Genomic DNA, 21,325 nt, shown 5'->3' on the forward strand with positions numbered 1-21,325 from the left:
CTAGCATGGTAGCAGCTACTGAGGAGGTCAGTAAGTTATCAAAAGCTAATGTGAAGCTTGAGAGTGAGAAACAAGATTTTGAGCTACTGCTTAGGGAGCTTGAGACAGTCAAGCAAGAGAATGAATATCTAAAGGTAAGTTGAAGTGTGCTAGTAAAATAAAAGTTATGTTAAGAGAAAAGATAGAGAAGAATGAGGTGAAACTGAAGTCATTCAGGAATGCATCTCAGCTAGTTGGTCGGTACCATGAGAAGAACAAGCCATGTGCAAACATAGCTATTGGCTTGGACTATGATGCATTGGACATCAACAAGAAAGTTGAAGGTTACAAGGGAAAAGTAACTTTAAGTGAAAATTTCCCAGCTATGCTCAGAAAGGTTGGTTCACCACTGTTTAAAGCATGTGAAGTAAATTTCAGTGAAGAGGAGTTGATCATAAAGCAAGAACTTGTTGATGAGGAAAATGAAAAGAAATGCACAGAAATAACTCCACTTTCTAAGACTGAGAAGAAGCCCGTGGTGGATCAAACCCCCATGAAGCCAATCAAGGAGGTTAAGACTGATAATGCAGGAAAGAAGAAGAAAAACAAAAATGGGAAGATTGGGATAAACAAGAGCAATAACTTTGCATTTATTGGAGATGCTCCTAAGAAACAATGTCAGAAATGTGGCTCTACAAATCATCTAACTCACCTTTGCATAAAGGCTGTTAGTGAGCCAAGATTGGGAGCATGCAAATATAATGAAGCAAAGACTGAAGGTCCTTATTCTTTCTGTGATAAGTTTGATTTCGTGCAACATGAAAGTAATGACAAGTTGCCACAAGCTGAGAGTAGACCTCAAAGAAGTCAACATTGGGTCTGCAGCTAAAAGGGAACATGCAAATCAATCAATGAACACCATTCTATCTGAATCAAATCATTCTAATTCTGCAAATTATGTTAACATGAAGAAAGTACCCAATACTGCTTGGGTAGCTAAACACACTTACTCCTCATTGTGTGTAGGGAAAAATGAAGAAAGTCATATGGATCATAGACAGTGGATGCTCAAGATATATGACAGGTGATAAGATCACAATTTGAGGAGATGGCTGGCCCATTAGTGACTTTTGGAGACAACGGAAAAGGTTTCACAATGGGATATGGCAAGTTAATTTCTGGAAATGTTGTCATTGAAGATGTAGCACTGGTTGATGGTTTGGAATTGAATCTTCTAAGTGTCAGTCAATTCATAGATAGAGGATTCAATGTTGTATTTGACAAAGGAGAATGCTTAAGTAGAAGTATTTGAAGGTCCCTCGGGAACGGAATCCTCTAGTGAAGTTGCTCTGAAAGGAGTAATAAAGGGAAGCCTGTTTGTTGCAGATTTACACTCAGCAAAAAAGGAATTTGTTGCTTTCACACCAAGGCATATGTAGAGCAAAGCAATCTGTGGCACAAAAAGCTCTCTCACCTGAATTACAAGACAATCAACACCCTGGTGAAAAGGGAGTTAGTGAGAGATATGCCAAATCTGGAGTTTGCTCAAAATAAGGTTTGTGAGGCTTGTCAAAAAGGCAAAATGAAGAAGTCATGTCACAAATGTAAAACTGTGAATTCCATAAGTGCACCTATGTAACTTATTCACATGGACTTATTTGGACCAGTTAATGTCTTGTCAATTTCAAGGAAGAAATATGCACTTGTGATGGTGGATGACTACTCAAGGTACACATTGGTAGAATTTATGCATTCTAAGGATGAGACTCCACACCTCATAATTGAACACATCAAGAAGATTGAGAAGCAGGATGAAGATCATAATAATGTGAAGAGATTTTGGGGTGACAATGGCACAAAATTCAGAAATGCAACTTTAATAGAATTCTGCAAAGACAAGGGCATCGTTCAAGAATTCACACCTCAGCAAAATGGGTTAGTTGAGAGAAAGAATAGAACACTAGTAGAGGCTGCTAGAATAATGCTGCAAGATGCCAACAAGTTTTTGGGAAGAAGTTGTCAACACTGCATGCTATACTCAAAACAGATATCTCATCAACAAGAATCTTGGAAAATCACCCTACTCAATCTTATCTAAAAGAAAGCCTATTGTGAAGCATCTTCATGTGTTTGGAAGCAAGTGTTATGTTTTGAAAGACAACTCTGAATATGTTGGAAAATTTGACTCTAAGGTTTTTGAAGCAATTTTTCTGGGATATTCATTTGAGAGAACTGCCTACAAAGTCTATGTACTTGAACAAAAGAAAATTATGGAAAGCACAGATGTGACTTTTGATGATGACAAGTGTCCAGGCTTGGAATGCCTCGATGAAAATGAAGCCGCGGCCCTTAAATTTGAAAATCTCAATATTGATTAAGATTCTGAAGTTGAAGTCAACACAAGCAACAAAATGGATGAAGAGTCAACTGAGCAAGTGAATCATGAAAATGGAAGCTCATCTCATACACCTGAATTTGATAGCACAAACTCAGGGGAAGAAAGAGGAGAAAGTTCTGCAAGTCATGTGACGACCTCAACCCCCGGGGTCAGGAGTTGACGTCACCAACAACAATAATAACAATATAACACAATCAAACGCATAAACACGACCCCTTTCTTCCCAAAATCTTTTCCAGGTTTAAGTATGACTTAGGTTACATAACTATTACAACCAAACTTATTTAACAAGTCTAACACACTAACTTAATACAACAACTCAACAGACCACATCTGGTCCGACACAATTACCTTAGAAGAACCTGGCACGGGAGGAACTGGAACTCTGCCCTAACTACGATGAAAGAGTATCCTAGGCATCTGTTATATATATACAAAATATTCTGCAAGGGTGAGCAATCAATTGCTCAGCATTACTAATATATGAATAACAAGTAAAACAATTTATGATAAAACAGGTATAGGAACAGAATCATAACTTGTTACCAAAACAAGCAAAACATGGGTAAACTGGATATCAATCACTAGCATGCTCTGTAAAACATTAACATCAGTTGTGTGCTGTGCAAATACCAGAGTCCAATTTTTAGCATGTTATTTTCATTTTCAAATCATCTGTTCCATTACAAGAACCATAAAACCATTTATCCCGTTACGGGGAACCAAAATCATTTATTCTGTTACGGGAATCACAACATCATCTATCCCGTTACGGGGACCACAAAACATTTTTTCCGTTATTGGAACCACAAAGCACAATCAGATATGTATATTGGATGTTATCTAGGGACGGCTGATCAAGCCTCCACACAATTTATCTAGGATAGCTGGCCGGGCTATCACACAATTCATCTAGGAAAGCTGATCGGGCTTTCACATAATTCGTACCGTATCAGCAGAGGCTAGCTAGGTCTCTGTCACGCTGGACTAAGTGGTTTAAATAGGGTGCGCAACCAACTTAGCCTCTTACGCCATCTTCCTGGCCGTTACGGGCCCTTGCGCACGCTCATCCAATTATCTGATCTATTTTATCCAGTTTTAAAACCACTTATACATATCTCTTTTCAAAACAGTTCTATCACAACACACTTTCCAAAACCTTTCCAATTTATTCACAATTTAGAGATACTCATTCTCAGAAGTTACTTTTCCCCAAAACATAAGTTAACAAAACATTTTTAAACACAGGGGATATGTAACTTAAAACGTTCTATTCCACTACGCAATTTAAATTAACAGTTATTCATATATACTGAACCATAAAAGATTTGTTCAGGGGTACTTGCCTCGCAGAGCTTTACAACTATTACTGATTGACCTTGGACCGACTTGGACGTTCGGGCTTTATCGCCTTACTAATAGAATATTCCTACTTCAACACTCAAGTCCTTTAATTGGAACCTTGTTGAGCTTGTTGACTGACCACTAGGCTATCTTCAGTCCAACGTCGATTCTCGGGTTTTCCGACTAGAACCTACAGAGTCGAAATACCCTATGTTAGACGACCAATTATGCTTGACATATCCTCGCTAACAGTTCTACCCAAGCGATATTAAAACCTGACTCGTAACCATACGCACTTGTTGACTGACCACTAGGCTATCTTCAGTCCGACGTCGATTCTCGGGTTTTCCGACTAGAACCTACAGAGTCGAAATACCCTATGTTAGACGACCAATTATGCTAGACATATCCTCGCTAACAGTTCTACCCAAGCAATATTAAAACCTGACTCATAACTATACGCATTATTGTACGTCATATAACAATTAGGGTTCACGTCCTCGAAATTCGGTTCAGTATTCATTTTTGGAAAATACATATATCCGTCATTTTTGGAAATTAGGGTTATTGGGTATTTTTGGCAAAATATTTTATCACGACATGCAATTAGATTTCGTATAAAGTATTCACATATATTGGTTAGAGATTTCCGATAATTACAGGATACGTTCTCGTATTTCCAGAATTAATTTCTCGAAAATCGGGCAATGTTTCGTCTATTTATCGGACTACCCGTCGAAACACAATCGACGCATTCACAACAATAATCCACAATCTGCAATTCACCGATACAATTCAATTATTAATTATCACTATTAGTATCAGAAATATTCATCACCATCCACCGTCGGCTCGCCGAGGCTCATCGCCGACGACGGTAAAATTCGGGGGTTCCCGTTTATATCGGACGTCCTACGCGAATTTCACCGATTAATTATTAGTAATTTTCCGCACGAATTTATTTATTTCACGAAGTCACTCAAGCAATTTCCTGCAGAAAAATAAAATAGAATAAAAATCCAAGTCAGGCACGCACAACACGCGCACAACACCCGCACATAATACACTTTACACAGTCACCGGAAATCGCAGGGATGGCCGGAAACGGAGACAACCTAGCCACTAACACACACAAATACACATAGTAAAACACACACACACACACATATACAAGCATATACACAGAGTTATATATATACATACAATTAAACAAAGCCACCAGGCTTCACTGGAGACATACCGGAAAAAGTAAGGCGGCGACAACAGAAAGAAAAAGAAACAAGAGAGGGAGGGAGAATCAGGGAGAGAGAGAGAGAATCGAAGAGAGATCGAAAGGCAGGAGAGAGACTAACGAGAGAGGAGAGGAGAGAGAGTGCAGAGACAAGAGAGAGAAGGGGGCAGGAGATAATAAGAAAAATAGGGGGGATATGTATACTTATCTGGTTTCTTTCCTGTGTCATCCGAATCTGATACGCATTCTTAATTATTAACGATACGTTTCGCGGATAAAACAAATCGGAATAATTCCAAATAAATCTCAAAATTCCCAAAATAATCAAAAACTAAAAGATTAAAATTTTCACAATTTTTAAAGCATTTTTGAATCACACATCAGACCCGCATTTTACAACTTAACGAACAAACGTGCGGGTAAATTTATACCAAAAAAATTTCAAAATAATTTCAAAATTCTCGAAATGTTCCAACTTAATAAAATATGAATTTTATAATTTTGGAAGCATTCTGGAATTTAATACTGAATTTATACTAAAAATACAATCAGAAAATCATTCAAGGATAAATAATCAATGAAACATTGATTTCTAAATTTTATAAATTCCTAAAAATAATAAATAAAATTATAAAGCAATAAAAATAATTTTAGAGATAATCCAAATATTTATGAAAATAAATCTTCAATGATATCACTTCTAAATATTAAACAAAACAACACATCTCAATAACTAATTACACAAATGATCCTCGCACACTAATAACCACATATAATTAATAACAAAGCAATACCCAGCTGACAGAACCAATACACATATTTTATTTATTTAATTAATCAATACTTACACTTAATAATTAAAAATATACGAGTCGTTATAACATTCCCCCCCCCATAAAAAAATGTTGTCCTTAGAATCTTAACTAATTTAACAAGTGAGGATATTTGTCAAGCATATCTGAATCTAACTCCCAAGTAGACTCTTCTACTCGAGGATTTATCCAAAGCACTTTAACTATAGGAATAGACTTATTCCTAAGGACTCGCTCCTTGCGGTCTAAGATCTAGATCGGTTGTTCCACGTAGGACAAATCTGGCTGAAGCTCGATTGACTCATACTCAATGACTTGATTCGAATCGGGGATATACCGCTTCAGCATAGATACGTGGAACACATTATGGATATTTTGCAGCTGCGGCGGTGGCGCCAACTCATAGGCAACTTTACCTACTTTCCTCAATACTTCAAACAATCCAATATATTTAGGACTCAGTTTGCCTTTCTGTCCAAATCTAACCAATCTTTTCCAAGGAGATACTTTCAACAATACCAATGATCCTATTTCTATATCCATATCCTTTTGATGCAAGTCCACATTCTTTTTATGTTTATCCTGAGATGCTTCTAACCTTTTTCAAATCAATACAACTGCGTCCTTGATTTGTTGAACCAACTCAGGACCTAACAATTTCCTTTTTCCTACCTCATCCCAATAAAGTGTGGATCTACACTTACGTCCATACAAAGCTTCGTATGGTGGCATTCCTATGCTGGAATGATAAATATTATTATAGGAAAACTCAATTAACGGCAGGTGATCATCCCAGTTTCCGTTAAAATCCAAAGCACACACTTTTAACATATCTTTTATTATCTGAATTGTCCTCTCACTTTGGCCATCTGTCTGGGGATGGTAAGCGGTATTCATCTTTAACTTAGTGCCCAAACATTCTTGGAATTTCATCCAAAACCTTGAGTTAAACCTTGGATCTCGATCAGATATAATCGAAACAGGGACTCCATGCTTGGTCACAATTTCATCCAAATACAGCTTGACTAGCTTATCCAAAGAATACTTTTCGTTGATCGGGAGGAAATGTGCAGACTTCGTCAACCTATCAACAATTACCCATATAGCATCATGGTTTTACTTTGTTCTTGGTAGTCCTACTACAAAATCCATCATGATCTCTTCCCATTTCCACTGTGGAATTTCTAAGGGTTGTAACAATCCACTTGGCCTTTGATGTTCTGCTTTCACTGTTTGGCAATCATGACATTTACTAACCCAATCTGCTATTTCCTTCTTAATTCCTGGCCACCAAAAGTTCTGATTCAAATCTTGGTATATTTTTGTGCTTCCAGGGTGGATAGAAAACCTGGAGTTATGGGCTTCTCGCAGAATCTCATTCTTAAGTTCCGTCACATTAGGGATCCATATTCTCGAGGAAAACCTAAACATACCTTTGTTATCCTTTTGAGTACAACCTTCTTCCCCAGTAAAACTATCCAATCCTTGATTCATGACCCCTTCTTGACACTTTCTAATTCTTTCCATCAATCCCGGATGAAAAGTGATCTCAGACAATTGCTCCTTATTACCTCTTGGCACTCGAACTTCAATTTCTAACTTTTCCAATTCGTTTGCTAATTCCTCAGCAACCTTGATCAGATTCAATCTTTCCTTCCTGCTCAGGGCATATGCCATTTCCTTGGTGGTAATTAATGGAACAATCTTAATTTTTAATTAGTTACAACAATCTCCGTTGTCACATGTTTAGATCCATCTGGGTGAATATATACTTTAAGCTCTTATGGTCCGTATAGATCTCGCACTTTTCTCTGTACAAATAATATCTCCACAGCTTCAATGCGAGCATTATTGCTACTAACTCCAAATCATGCATGTGATACTTCTGCTCATGGGGTTTTAACCATCTAGAGGCGTAGGTAATATCTTTATCATGTTGCATCAACACACAGCCCAAACCTTTCAAAGAAGCATCACTGTAGATTACAAAGTTTCCCGTTTCATCTGGCAATGCTAGCACTGGAGCTGTCACTAATCTCTTCTTCAATTCTTGGAAGCTTTCCTCACATTTCTCTGTCTAGATACACTTCTCATTCTTCCTGGTCTTCAATTCCTGGTCTACTAATTGGATGGCTCCTTCATTTTGCTAAGCAGAGAAGTAATAGAAATATTTTCAACCACAAAACTGAAGAGGGTGATATGCTTGATGAAGGATAAGGATACTAGTACAAGAATATGGAAGGCTATGATGTCTGAAAGACTGAGAGAAAGGGATGAAAAGCATGCAACGATAAAGGCTGAGAGGGAAGAAAGGGAAAGGCAGTATGCCAAGTAGATTAAGATGTTTGAACAAAGATCAAATGAGCTCAAGGCAAAGGGGTTGAGTTGAATATCAAAAGATAAACATTTTCTGAATATTCAAGTTGGTAGATTTTTAAGGTTCAGGGTTAATTTGTTAGGTCACACAACACTGTAGAAGGGGGTTGAATACAATGTTTATACAATCAAATCGATTTAACACAAGTATGTAACAAAGATCAAGTATATTGAATAAACTCTGTTATAATAAGAACTGTTGTTCTCTCTCAATGATGAACAATATCACTAAGAGCTGCTAGGTTACAATGTATAATCTTCTCGATAATGATAACACATATAGTGTAAACCTTAAGCTGTGTTTATATACTACACAGTTACAAGATATATTCTAATTGATATGGAATACAGTTCTGTCTCCTAAAATATATCAATCAGATATGTTCTACAAGTCTTCTAGTCCTCTAACTCTTTCCATGCATATCTTCTATTGTTTTAGTCCAGATCTTGTTAGGAATATGTGTATTAGTTTGATGATAAGTTCAGCAAAACACTTAAGTAGAAATCTAGTATTTGTAGCCTCAACGGATAAGACCATCTTGGCTATCCGTTGAAGGAGTAGCCTTACTTAGCAATAAGTTTGGTATTGTAGCACATCTCACTCTCTGATTTCAAGCTGTAATTCTTAGATGTTGTTAGGAGATAATCAGTCATGTTGACTACTAATGGATGTACAAGTAGGAGGGCTAATTGTAAATATATCATGCCTTGTAATTTTGTTTAAGTGAAGAAGTATCAACTGATATTGAAGATCTTCAACGGATAAGAAACTAAGCTTCAACGGATGTCTCTAACGCTTCAACGGATAAGCGCTTCAACGGATAAGTGCTTCAACGGATAAAGCTTCAACTGCTAGAGCATCAACGGATAAAGCCATCAATGGATGAAAGCTTCAACGGATGCACTGCTAGAGCATCAACGGATAAAGCCATCAACGGATGAAAGCTTCAACGGATGCTCAGTCTCATAGCAGTTGATAGTGACAGTTAACAAAGCTGACAGAGGCACATGGATTGACAGAGATGTGGTAGCCTATTTCAGGAACAGCAGAAAAAGCAGCCGTTTTTAGTCTGGTTCAAAATGGAAAGTCAACAGATAATTCCATATTACACTGGATAAAAATGGAACAGAAGCAAGTGGAGAACTATTGTCTTATTGTACTTTATCTTTGTCTTCACTTGTAAACTTGGTGACATATAAACCAAGTAGTAGCTAGTAATTAGAAATGATTTTTTTCCTGAGCTGTTTAGAAATATCAAGAGAGAAAATCATCTAGTTTGTACTAGGAAGCAGCTGTGATTTAATTTTGAATCACAGATTTTCTGAAATAACACATCTCTGGTGGAACAACAAATCCACCAGAAAAGTTTTTAGGTTCTTTGTGTTCATTACATTTGTGTTTGAATATATATCTGTCTGCAAAGCAATTCACACACATTTGATCACTCAAACACTTAGTCTTACAAACTGCTCAAAACTTGAAAAAGTTTTGAGATTTACATTCAACCCCCCTTCTGTAAATCTCATTGTTAGTCCACTGGGAATAACAATTGGTATCAGAGCAAGCTCTTAACATACAGAGAGTTTAAAGATCTATTTTGCTAACATCATGAGTAAGAAGGATATTGGTATAAAGATTCCAATCCTGGAAAGAGATAACTATCATCACTGGAAGGTGAATATGCATTTACATCTTCTCTCTCAAGATGAAAGCTACATCAACTACATTGAGAATGGTCCTCACATCCCACACAAGGTGGCCACAGCTGCTACTACTACAGTTGCTGTTGGACAGTCTATTCCCAAGCCAAAGGCAGAATGGACTGTTGAAGATATTGAAGAGGTCCACAAGGACAAGAAAGCCATGAACATTTTGTTTAATGGCCTGGATCAAGATATGTTTGACAATGTCATCAATAGCCAAACTGCTAAGGAAATTTGGGATACTGTGCAGCTTATCTGTGAAGGCACGGAGCAAGTTAGAGAAAACAAAATACAGCTTCTCATTCAACAATATGAATATTTCCACTTTGAAGAAGGAGAATCATTGAATGATACATTCAACAGATTTCAGGAACTATTGAATGGATTAAAGCTGTATGGGAGAATGTACCAAGTCAAGGACTCCAATCTAAAATTTCTAAGGTCTCTACCAAAGGAATGGAAGTCTATGACTGTTTCTCTAAGAAATTCTCAAGATTATAAGGACTTCACACTTGAAAGATTATATGGAATTTTGAAGACTTATGAACTTGAGATGGAGCAAGATGAGCTGTTGGAAAAGGGAAAGAGAAAAGGAGGATCAGTTGCACTTGTAGCTGACAGTGAAAAAGTTGAAGCCAGAGATGAGGGAAAGACAATGCCAAGTCTCAAAATTGGCACATGTAAATCAGAATCAAGCAAGGGTAAAGAGCAAGTTGCTGAGAATGAAGACAATTCCAGTCAGGATGAATCTGATGATATTGATGAACATCTGGCCTTTCTGTCCAGGAGGTTTGCAAAGATGAAGTTCAGGAAAAACACAAAGTTCACTAAGCCAAACAAAAACATGGTGGACAAATCAAAGTTCAAATGTTACAACTGTGGCATTAGTGGACACTTTGCAAATGAGTGTAGGAAGCCAAATTCTGAGAAAAAGAAATTTGAGCAAGTTGATTACAAAAGGAAGTATTTTGATTTGCTCAAATAAAAGGAAAGAGCTTTTCTCACTCAAGATGATTGGGCAGCAGATGGGGTAAATGAAGATGATGATATGGAATATGTCAACCTAGCCCTGATGGCTAATTCTGATGAAATTGAAACTAGTTCATCAAGCAACCAGGTAATTACTACTAATCTCTCTCAGCTTTCTAAACATGAATGGAATGAAGCCATAAATGATATGTCCAATGAATTATATCATTTGCGTGTTTCTCTTAAATCACTAGCTAAAGAAAACACTAGGATCAAAGAAAATAATGTGTTTTTAAGTGATAGGAATGCTGTGTTAGAGAGTCAGGTAATTGAGCTTGAAAAGATTAAACTTAAATGCTTGACTGTCGAGAGTGAACTAGAAGAAGCTGTTAAGAAAGTAGAAATTCTTTCTAAACAGTTAGAAAGTGAGCAAGAGGTAATCAAGGCCTGGAAAACATCTAGGGATGTTGGTGTTCAAATTGCCAAGGTTCAGGGAATTGAATCATTCTGTGAGGATGCCTGGAAGAAAAACAAAAAGGAGTTAGAATTAATTGATGGATTGTCAACGAATGTGGAATCAACGGATGATGAAAGTTATCCATTGAAGGAAGAAAAGGAGCATCCGTTGAAGGCTCATCAATTAAAACAGGCAAGTTCTTTTAAAAATAAAAAGAATGATTCAACTCTCAAGAACTTTGTCAGAGAAGGAGCAAGTACATCCAGAGATGTCAGTAAGGTGAATATAGGACACATGACTTTAGATCAGTTGAAAGATAGGCTTAAGTTGGTTGAGGATAAGAAGGAAACTAAAAGAAAATCTAAAAGAAATGGGAAGGTAGGGATTAATAAACATAACAATTATACACCTGATAGGTATGCTCCTAGAAAAAGCTGTGTACATTGTAAAAGTGTTAATCACCTATCTGATAATTGCAAATCTGTTAAAAATGCTCCCATGCCTTCAAATCCCTCCATGCCTAACATGTCTATGTCACCTCTGCATGCTATGCCTGTTATGTCTCACCAGAATCCCCATGCATATTTTGCAAACATGCCATACATTAACAATCCTTACTTTACTGCATTTAGTATGCCTCAAATGCCATACAATATGCCTATGTGGAATAACATGTTTGCACAACCTATGCCTTATCAAATTCAATCAAATGTGTTAAATGATTCCGTGACTAACCCTACACTTCAACCAACCACATCTGAGACCAAGGTTGACCCAAAGTTACCTAAGTCAAAAGATGCAGGAGGAATGAAGTCTAGGAAAAAGACTAACAAGGCTGGACCCAAGGAAACTTGGGTACCAAAATCAACTTGATTGATTTTGTTGTGTGCAAGGACAAAGAAGGAATCTATGGTAATTGGACAATGGTTGTTCAAGACACATGACAGGAGATTTCACCCTGCTCACAGAATTTAAGGAGAGAGCTGGCCCTAGCATAACCTTTGGAGATGACAGCAAAGGATTCACTATGGAATATGGCTTGATTTCAAAAGAAAATGTCATCATTGATGAAGTTGCATTGGTTGATGGTCTCAAACATAATTTATTGAGCATCAGTCAACTATGTGACAGAGGGAATACTGTTTCCTTCAATTCTGAAGCCTGTATTGTCACAAGTAAAAAGGACAATAAAGTGGTTTTAACTGGAGTTAGAAAAGGAAATGTGTACTTAGCTGATTTCAACTCTACAGATGCAGAATCCATTACTTGTCTTCTCAGCAAAGCAAGTCCAGTTGAAAGTTGGCTATGGCATAAGAAGCTGTCCCATTTGAATTTCAAAACAATGAATGATCTGGTCAAAAATGACTTAGTTAGAGGAATGCCTCTAGTGGAATTCACAAGGGATGGACTGTGTGATGCTTGTCAGAAAGGAAAGCAAAAGAAAGTATCATTCAGTAAGAAGCTTGAATCTGCAATTGATGAACCACTGCAACTTCTACACATGGATCTCTTTGGACCAGTCAATGTATTGTCAATTTCAAGGAAAAGATACTGCTTAGTGATTGTAGATGATTTCTCAAAGTTTTCATGGGTTTATTTTCTTGGATCAAAGGATGAAGCTAGTGAAATCATCATCAATCATATCAAGCAAGTCAACAATCATCCTGATTTCAAAGTAAGGAATATTAGGAGTGACAATGGAACTGAGTTCAAGAATTCAACCATGAAGATGTTCTGTGGAGTAAATGGGATCATGCATGAGTTCTCAGCTCCAAGAACCCCACAACAAAATGGTGTGGTGGAAAGGAAGAACAGATCACTAATTGAAGCTGCAAGGACAATGCTTGAGGAGTCAAAGCTCCCAACTTATTTTTGGGCTGAGGCTGTTAACTGTGCATGTTACACTCAGAATATTTCTCTAATCAATCAAGCAAAATGCATGACCCCCTATCAATTATTCAAGAGAAGAAAACCAACTTTAAACTTTCTACATGTCTTTGGTTGCAAATGTTACATCTTAAGGAATCAATCTGATCACAAAGGAAAGTTTGATACAAAGGCTGATGAAGGAATATTTGTTGGTTATTCTGCTGGAAAATCATATAGGGTCTACAATCTAAGAATCAACATTGTCATGGAATCTGTACATGTTGTGTTTGATGATAAAAAGATTGATGGACTAACAGATGAGGGACATCATGAAGGACTCAAATTTGACAATATTGAGATATATTGTGATGATAGTGAAGATGAGAATGATGAAGAAGACATCTCAAGAAGAAACCAGAGTCTGTCTTTGGATAATGCACAGAATGCTGCATCCGTTGAAAGTCAAAATTCAGCTTCCGTTGAAAGAAGCAATGCAGCATCCGTTGAAAGACAAAGTGCATCATCTGTTGAAGTTCATAACGAAGCATCCGTTGATCACAGTCTGTCAACGGATAATCACTTCACCTCATCAGTTGATAGAACTCCCATTTCCTTCCAAAGGATCAACAACTCAGGGGGAGTTTCAACAAATCAACATTCTATCTCACATCATGACAATACTGAGGCAACCTCATTAAGGGCTAATCTACCACCTCAAAGGAAATGGACCAAGAATCACCCTTTTGAACTGATCATTGGTAATGCTACATCAAAAGTACAAACTAGAAGGGCTACTCAAGATGAATGTCTGTATAGTAGCTTTCTATCACAGGAGGAACCTAAGCGAGTGGAAGAAGCTCTATTGGATCCAGATTGGATTTTAGCAATGCAAGAGGAGCTAAACCAATTTGAGAGGAACAAAGTATGGAAGTTGGTACCCAAGCCAAAGAACAAGAATTCTATTGACACAAAATGGGTATTCAGAAATAAGATGGATGAAAATGGCATTGTCATAAGGAATAAAGCCAGATTGGTTGCCAAAGGCTATTCTCAACAAGAGGGAATAGATTTTGATGAAACATTTGCTCCAGTTGCAAGACTTGAAGCCATCAGAATCTTTGTAGCCTATGCAGCTAATGCCAATTTCAAAGTCTATCAGATGGATGTCAAGAGTGCATTTCTAAATGGGGAATTGGAGGAAGAAGTTTATGTAACCCAACCTCCTGGTTTTGAAGATCCAAATTTTCCAGACAATGTGTATTATTTGTTGAAAGCACTCTATGGACTAAAGCAAGCACCTAGAGCCTGGTATGAGACTTTATCAAAGTTCCTTCTAGATAATCACTTCACAAGAGGTACTGTTGACAAAACTCTCTTCTTTAGAAATGTTAATGGCTCTAAGATACTTGTACAAATTTATGTAGATGATATTATATTTGGATCTACAGATGATAAACTTTGTAAAAAGTTTGCTAAATTAATGCAAAGTAAATATGAAATGAGCATGATGGGAGAGCTAACTTACTTTCTTGGTTTACAAGTTAAACAAGTTAGTGGTGGAATTTTCATTAGTCAAACTAAATATATTTATGATCTTTTAAAGAAGTTTAACTTAATGGATTGTTCACCTGCAAAAACTCCCATGGCCACTGCCACCAAGCTTGAATTAAACAAGGCTGAAAAGTCTGTGGATATTACAAGTTATAGAGGCATGGTTGGCTCACTTTTATATTTAACTGCCAGTAGACCTGATATTATGTTTTCTACATGTCTCTGTGCTAGATTTCAAGCTGACCCTAAAGAATCTCACTTAGTGGCTATTAAAAGAATTTTCAGATATCTCAAAGGGACTCCAAATCTAGGAATTTGGTACCCTAGAGAGTCTGTTTTTGATCTAATTGGCTACTCAGATGCAGATTATGCAGGTTGCAAATTAGACAGGAAAAGCACAACAGGAACCTGTCAATTTCTAGGAAACAAGCTTGTATCATGGTTCAGCAAGAAGCAGAATTTTGTTTCCACATCAACAGCTGAAGCTGAATACATTGCAGCTGGTAGTTGCTGTGCACAAATACTGTAGATGAGGAATCAGTTATTTGACTATGGTATAACTGTTGACAAAATTCCAATATTTTGTGACAACACAAGTGCCATTGCCATTACTGAAAATCCAGTGCAGCACTCAAGAACCAAGCACATTGATATCAAGTACCACTTCATTAGGGAACATGTGACGAAAGGTACAGTGGAACTTCATTTTGTTCCAAGTGAAAAGCAGATTACAGACATATTTACCAAGCCACTTGATGAATCAACATTCACAAGATTAGTAAGTGAGTTAGGTATGCTTAACTATTCATAATCTATGTCATCTATGTAATCTGTCTTGTAGCCTGAAATGAATTTGCTGCAAGAACAAAGTTGGCTTTAATCAAGACTTATCCTATCAGCGGATATTCCCTATCCGTTGAAAGCCAAAATTGTTCTATCAACGGATATTCATTATCCGTTGAAAGACAAATACATTTCTGGTAATTTTATCCTTCAACGGATAAAATAGTGTTGTTCATCAACGGATAACTATTTACCTTATCCGTTGATGTGTCCCGTTAGTGAGTCACAGCCGTTGATTCTTTTACTCAACCGTTGATACAGATATACAGTGTTGTATGTATTTGCATTTACGGTAGTTTTCAGAATTTCTACAGTTTCTTTTATTCCTGAACGGCTTTCACTTACTTAAAAGTATCATTTAATTGTTTTAATTTGTGTTTTAATTCAAGAAAGTATAAAAGCCCAATTGAATTCTTATTTTCACTTTACGCCTTCTTGCAATTATCATTCTCTTTCTCTCTCAATTCTCAAGTTCTTCTCTGCAACCTCTACTCACAAAAATGGCACCAGTAGTCAAAATTATATCTCAAACAGGATTTGTTTATGAAAAGAATAACTTCATAGTCTTGGTTGAAAAGAAGGAAGCCCATTCTGATTATCACAAGATGATGGACTTCATCAAGAACTGCAAACTGAGCTATGCAATGCTGGAAGCCCCAACCATCTACTGTGAAGTGATTGAAGAGATTTGGACAACTGCAGAGTTCAACTCCACAGATATGACCATTGCCTTCTCTCTCAAAGGTAAGGACTATTGCATTAATTGTGATGATTTACAATCTTGCTTTAAGTTGCCTGAGAATAATGCCATGACACCACACACTGATAAAGATGTCTCTGCTATGCTAGATTCCATAGGCTATGCTTTTGATTCTACTAGTTTAGGTAGTATTAGAAGGAAAGGCCTTAGGAAAGAATGGAGTTTTCTTGGAGATGCCTTTATTAAGGTTTTCTCTGGGAAGATTAGCAATTTTGATGCTATCACTTCATCTCTTGTTAATATGCTCTATATGCTAGTTTCTGATAGGTACTTTAATTTTAGCAATTGTGTTATGCTAGAATTAGGTTCCAGATTAGGTAACAAAGCTAATAGACCACATAACATCTACTTTGCTAGATTCTTTATGTTATTGGCTAACCATGTTGCTGAAGGTTTGGTTATATCCAATGAGAATAATAAACTCAAATGCTGGGCACAAGAGAAAAGGGTCCTTGCAGACCTTTTGAGAATGAACCTCAACAGTCAGGTGCCATTGGTATACTTGCCAATCATGAATGCACCACAGGTAAGTGAGGTAAATGTTTCTATAACTCCTACCATTTCCAACCCCAATGTTTCTTTGCCTTCTAGTGTGGCTATGGAACCTGTGTCATTGTCCAAACATGCTCCTACCAAAGCCACCAAATCTAAAATCTCCAAAGTCAAGTCAAAGAAACCTACCTCTGTTGTTTCTCAAAAGACAACAGTTGTAACAACTACCATAAACCCTGAAGGGAGTGAACAGGGTGTGAGTGGTGAGGGGAGGGGTGAATATCAAAAAGCCCCCCAGGATAAGGTGAGAGAGGTGAGTGGTACCCATTCCAGCCAAGCCACAGTCTCTCAAAAGACTGTAGTGGTTCAAAAGGAGTCCATCACATCCCTAGTTGCATCCTCCCAAAAGGATGTAACTATTGAAAATAGTCCCCACCCAGGGACACAGAACAAAAGAGGGAGGGACACTGAAGCTAAACATTCACCAATTCAAGCCTTTTCAAGGAAGAAGAAGGCCAAAACCCTAGTTTCCACACAAGGGGCACACACAGCACAGATACACCCACCAGTATCTGTGCCTTCTCAAATTCAGCTTGATGTGATTCCAGCAAATGTGGAATCACAGCCCCATTCTCTCAATATAGACACACACCATTCCTCAAACTCTCCTACTCCCTCTCTGGATGTGGATATGATATTCACATCAATTCCTGATTCTCCCTCATTAAAACTCAGGGAGGAGCCCCACTCAAAACCTGGTGATCATCATCTTTTAGATGATTTGTTGGATCATCAGCCAATTCTTTCAGATGTAGTTGCAGAATCTGTGTCACCTCACTTAAAATCAATCCACACAGATTCAACAATTATATCACTTTCTATCTCTACATCATTTCCTTCTTCAACGGATATCTCTCATCCGTTGACAAGTGGTTGTTCTTCAACAGATAAGCTTAACAGCAGTTATCCGTTGATACCATCAGTTTCCACTTCAACGGATACTCCCTATCCGTTGATGGCCTCTACACACTTAACAGAAACAACTCCAACTGTAGAGGACATGGAAACTGTAAAATCACTGTTAGGCTTGAGGGAAGGGAGTGATTTTTTGAGTGAGAGGCTGGGTTGCTCCCAGGCAAAAGGAGAGGATGAGAGTCACCAAATGCATGCTATTTCTTCCAGCATGGCAAAAGTAAGTGAGAGGAGTGCCACCTTAGAAGGTGAAGGTGAGGGTGTGAGGGTGTGTGTGAGCCAGGGGGAGCCCCTGATGCAAGAAAAGAGAGAAATTGAGAGAAAGGCAGGTACAGAAGCTATAAGGGTGGATCCAGCCATTGCTAGTGAGTTAATGAAAGTGGATGATGCAGATAAGGGAAGACAATTTCAGCAACACTACAAAGCTGTCATTGATAACATTTCCTTAGATGCTGACACTTTTACTCACCCTGTTTCAGCCTATCAATTATTGGTTGCACAGGGCAATGTGGAGGCAGAACAGACACTACACATTGTACACACTTCAGAATCTCTTCTAAGAGACAAAGCTGCTGTCAACAGGCTGCCTTCTCAAGCTGCTGTGCCATCTGAAGAATTTGGAGTAAATTCTAATGATGATGACTCTAATTCTTTGACTGAGAGCATGAACTTAGGGGGAGTAGCAGGCCCAAGTTCTGTTCCTAATCTTCCTGCATGGGCATGGGCCAAACCATCAACACTCAGGAGAGTTTGGTTTCACTTTGGTCAAACAAGTCATGACAATTCAGCAAGCCATTCAGGAGACTCAGGATGCTGGCACCAAGGCGATTCTTCAAGCTCATCTGGAATCTCTGTATCTCTTGCAGTTGCAGCATTACCAGCACAATCTAAGTGTGGATGAGCTCAAGCTGGACATTGGTGATCTGAAATCCTACAATGCTGAGAAATTGGATTCAGTCATACCCTATGGTACTATGCTAGATTTGTTGGGGAGACTCAGGAAGGCCTCTGATGCTGATAAGAGGTTGGCCAGATTGGAAGATAGGGTTCAAATAATTGAAGACTCTATGGTCACCATTCTTCAAAATTAACAAACTCAAACAAATCTCCTCATGCAGCTGGCATAAGCACAAGGCTTGACCCCTACCCTTGATGATAACAAAAAGGGGGAGAATAAAGGGGAAGGGGAAGGAGAGCCATCCACAACAGTTCAGATTTCTCAAGTGCAAGTTCCTGTCATCTCAACTTCTCCACCAATTCAAGTCAAAGGAAAGCTAGATGGAATTGATCTAATCCAGATAGCAGCAGCTGAATTGCAAGTCAAAGAGCAAAGGAAGAAGATTGATGAAAAGATGCAACTAATATTTGGTTCTACAACTTCTCAATCACAATCTGTGAAGCATAGCACAAAAGTGGAATCAATTATTATGGAACTCAAGCCAGTAGGGAGGCATAAGGATGGAGAAACTTCTTCCAAAGATCTGCAACCTATGGTTCTCAAGCCCAACAACAGATCCAATAAGGACTCTACAAAGAATCCTCTAAAAGAGGTGGATTTTCCTCTTCCAAAAGCAGATGAGGACAAGCTTTTAGGAAGAAGTATTGCATATCTCAAAGAGACCATAGATGAGGCTGTAAGGAGAAACATGGCTATTATTTTCAGAGAGGGAAAGAGCATATGTGTGATGCAAGGACATCCCAAATTCTCAATAGCCAAGAAGGAAGAAACCAAAAGGTTGAAGGAAGAAGCCAAACAGCTAAAGGCTGACAAAAGAGCACAAGCAAAGCTTGGAAAACAGCTAGAGTCAAGTCAGGCTGAAGATCAGAAAGTAATTGAAGACAAAGGTGAAGATGAAGCTATAGGGGACATGGTTGGTACTGAGATGGAGGAAAGAAGTAAGGAAGAATGGCAGAAAGGGAAAAGAAAGAAGGTCAATGCAAAGAGAAAGAAGGTAGATAAGACTGAAGAAACCTATTTAATATCCAAACCACTACCCTCCATTCCTGAACCCATTGTACCTGACCCCTTCATGAACATTCACGGTGAAACAATCATTCCCAAGGAGGAACCAATTGATTGGGACACCATCAAATTGCCCACCTTCCTAACCTCTTCTCCATCATCAAAGAAGCAGAAAAGAAGAATCAAATCAACACCCTCTAAAGCCTCAATCAAATTCACACAGAAGCCTAAGTCCAAACCTCAAAACTCTAAAGATGATTATGTTCACATCTGTGACATAAAAGAATTTTCAGACATTGAACTCTATCTGGATGAGCTGGAGGATGTAAGGGGAATAGCTGCCTACAGACAGCTACCAGAAAGACTAGTGTTCAAATACAAAGGAGCTGGGGAAAGAACATGGCCTCTTCACAGAATTCTGAATGAAGGCTACACTACCTTGATTAGAGTCTACTCAGCCATACATAAAGATTCTGGCTTTACCAGAACTGCCAGGACTGAGATTCTCAACAAGATTGCCAACATAAGGAAAACTTGGAGGGAGCCCAATGCTTTGCCTAGAACTTTACTCATTCAAGAGAAAGGTATTACAATTCACAAATCACCTCATTGGTTGATGGAGTTCAGAGACAACAAAGGAGTCAAAAGATTTTTCAGAATTGAAGATCAGCTAAAGATTGCCAGTAATGAAACTCTCAAGGATATGCAATCTAAGTTAGATATCAATGAAGAAGATGAAGCTGAATTCTACAGACAACTTCAACTTCAAATGGAGGAAAATGACAGGAAGCTAGGAAAGAAAACCAGGGATCAAAGGAAAAGAAAGTAATTTGCTCAAGCTAAAGGAGCACCCTTGGAAACAATGTATTTCTTCAATTTCATCTCAGCATATACACTTTTGCAGTACTTTTGAATTTCTGCTTAGTTACAGTTTATATATTTGTTAAGTGTTTTGTTATCATCAAGCTTAATCCAAATTTATGCCTACAGTTCTAGTAGACATAAATAGGGGGAGATTGTTAGGAATATGTGTATTAGTTTGATGATAAGTTCAGCAAAACACTTAAGTAGAAATCTAGTGTTTGTAGCCTCAACGGATAAGACCATCTTGGCTATCCGTTGAAGGAGTTGCCTTAGCAATAAGTTTGGTATTGTAGCACATCTCACTCTCTGATTTCAAGCTGTAATTCTTAGATGTTGTTAGGAGATAATCAGTCATGTTGACTACTAATGGATGTATAAGTAGGAGGGCTAATTGTAAATATTTCATGCCTTGTAATTTTGTATAAGTGAAGAAGTATCAACTGATATTGAAGATCTTCAATGGATAAGAAACTAAGCTTCAACGGATGTCTCTAACGCTTCAACGGATAAGCGCTTCAACGGATAAGTGCTTCAACGGATAAAGCTTCAACTGCTAGAGCATCAACGGATAAAGCCATCAATGGATGAAAGCTTCAACGGATGCACTGCTAGAGCATCAACGGATAAAGCCATCAACGGATGAAAGCTTCAACGGATGCTCAGTCTCATAGCAGTTGATAGTGACAGTTAACAAAGCTGACAGAGGCACATGGATTGACAGAGATGTGGTAGCCTATTTCA

This window comes from Apium graveolens, chromosome 9 (genome assembly GCF_009905375.1).
Source record: "Apium graveolens cultivar Ventura chromosome 9, ASM990537v1, whole genome shotgun sequence".
NCBI classification, from domain to species: Eukaryota; Viridiplantae; Streptophyta; class Magnoliopsida; order Apiales; family Apiaceae; genus Apium; species Apium graveolens.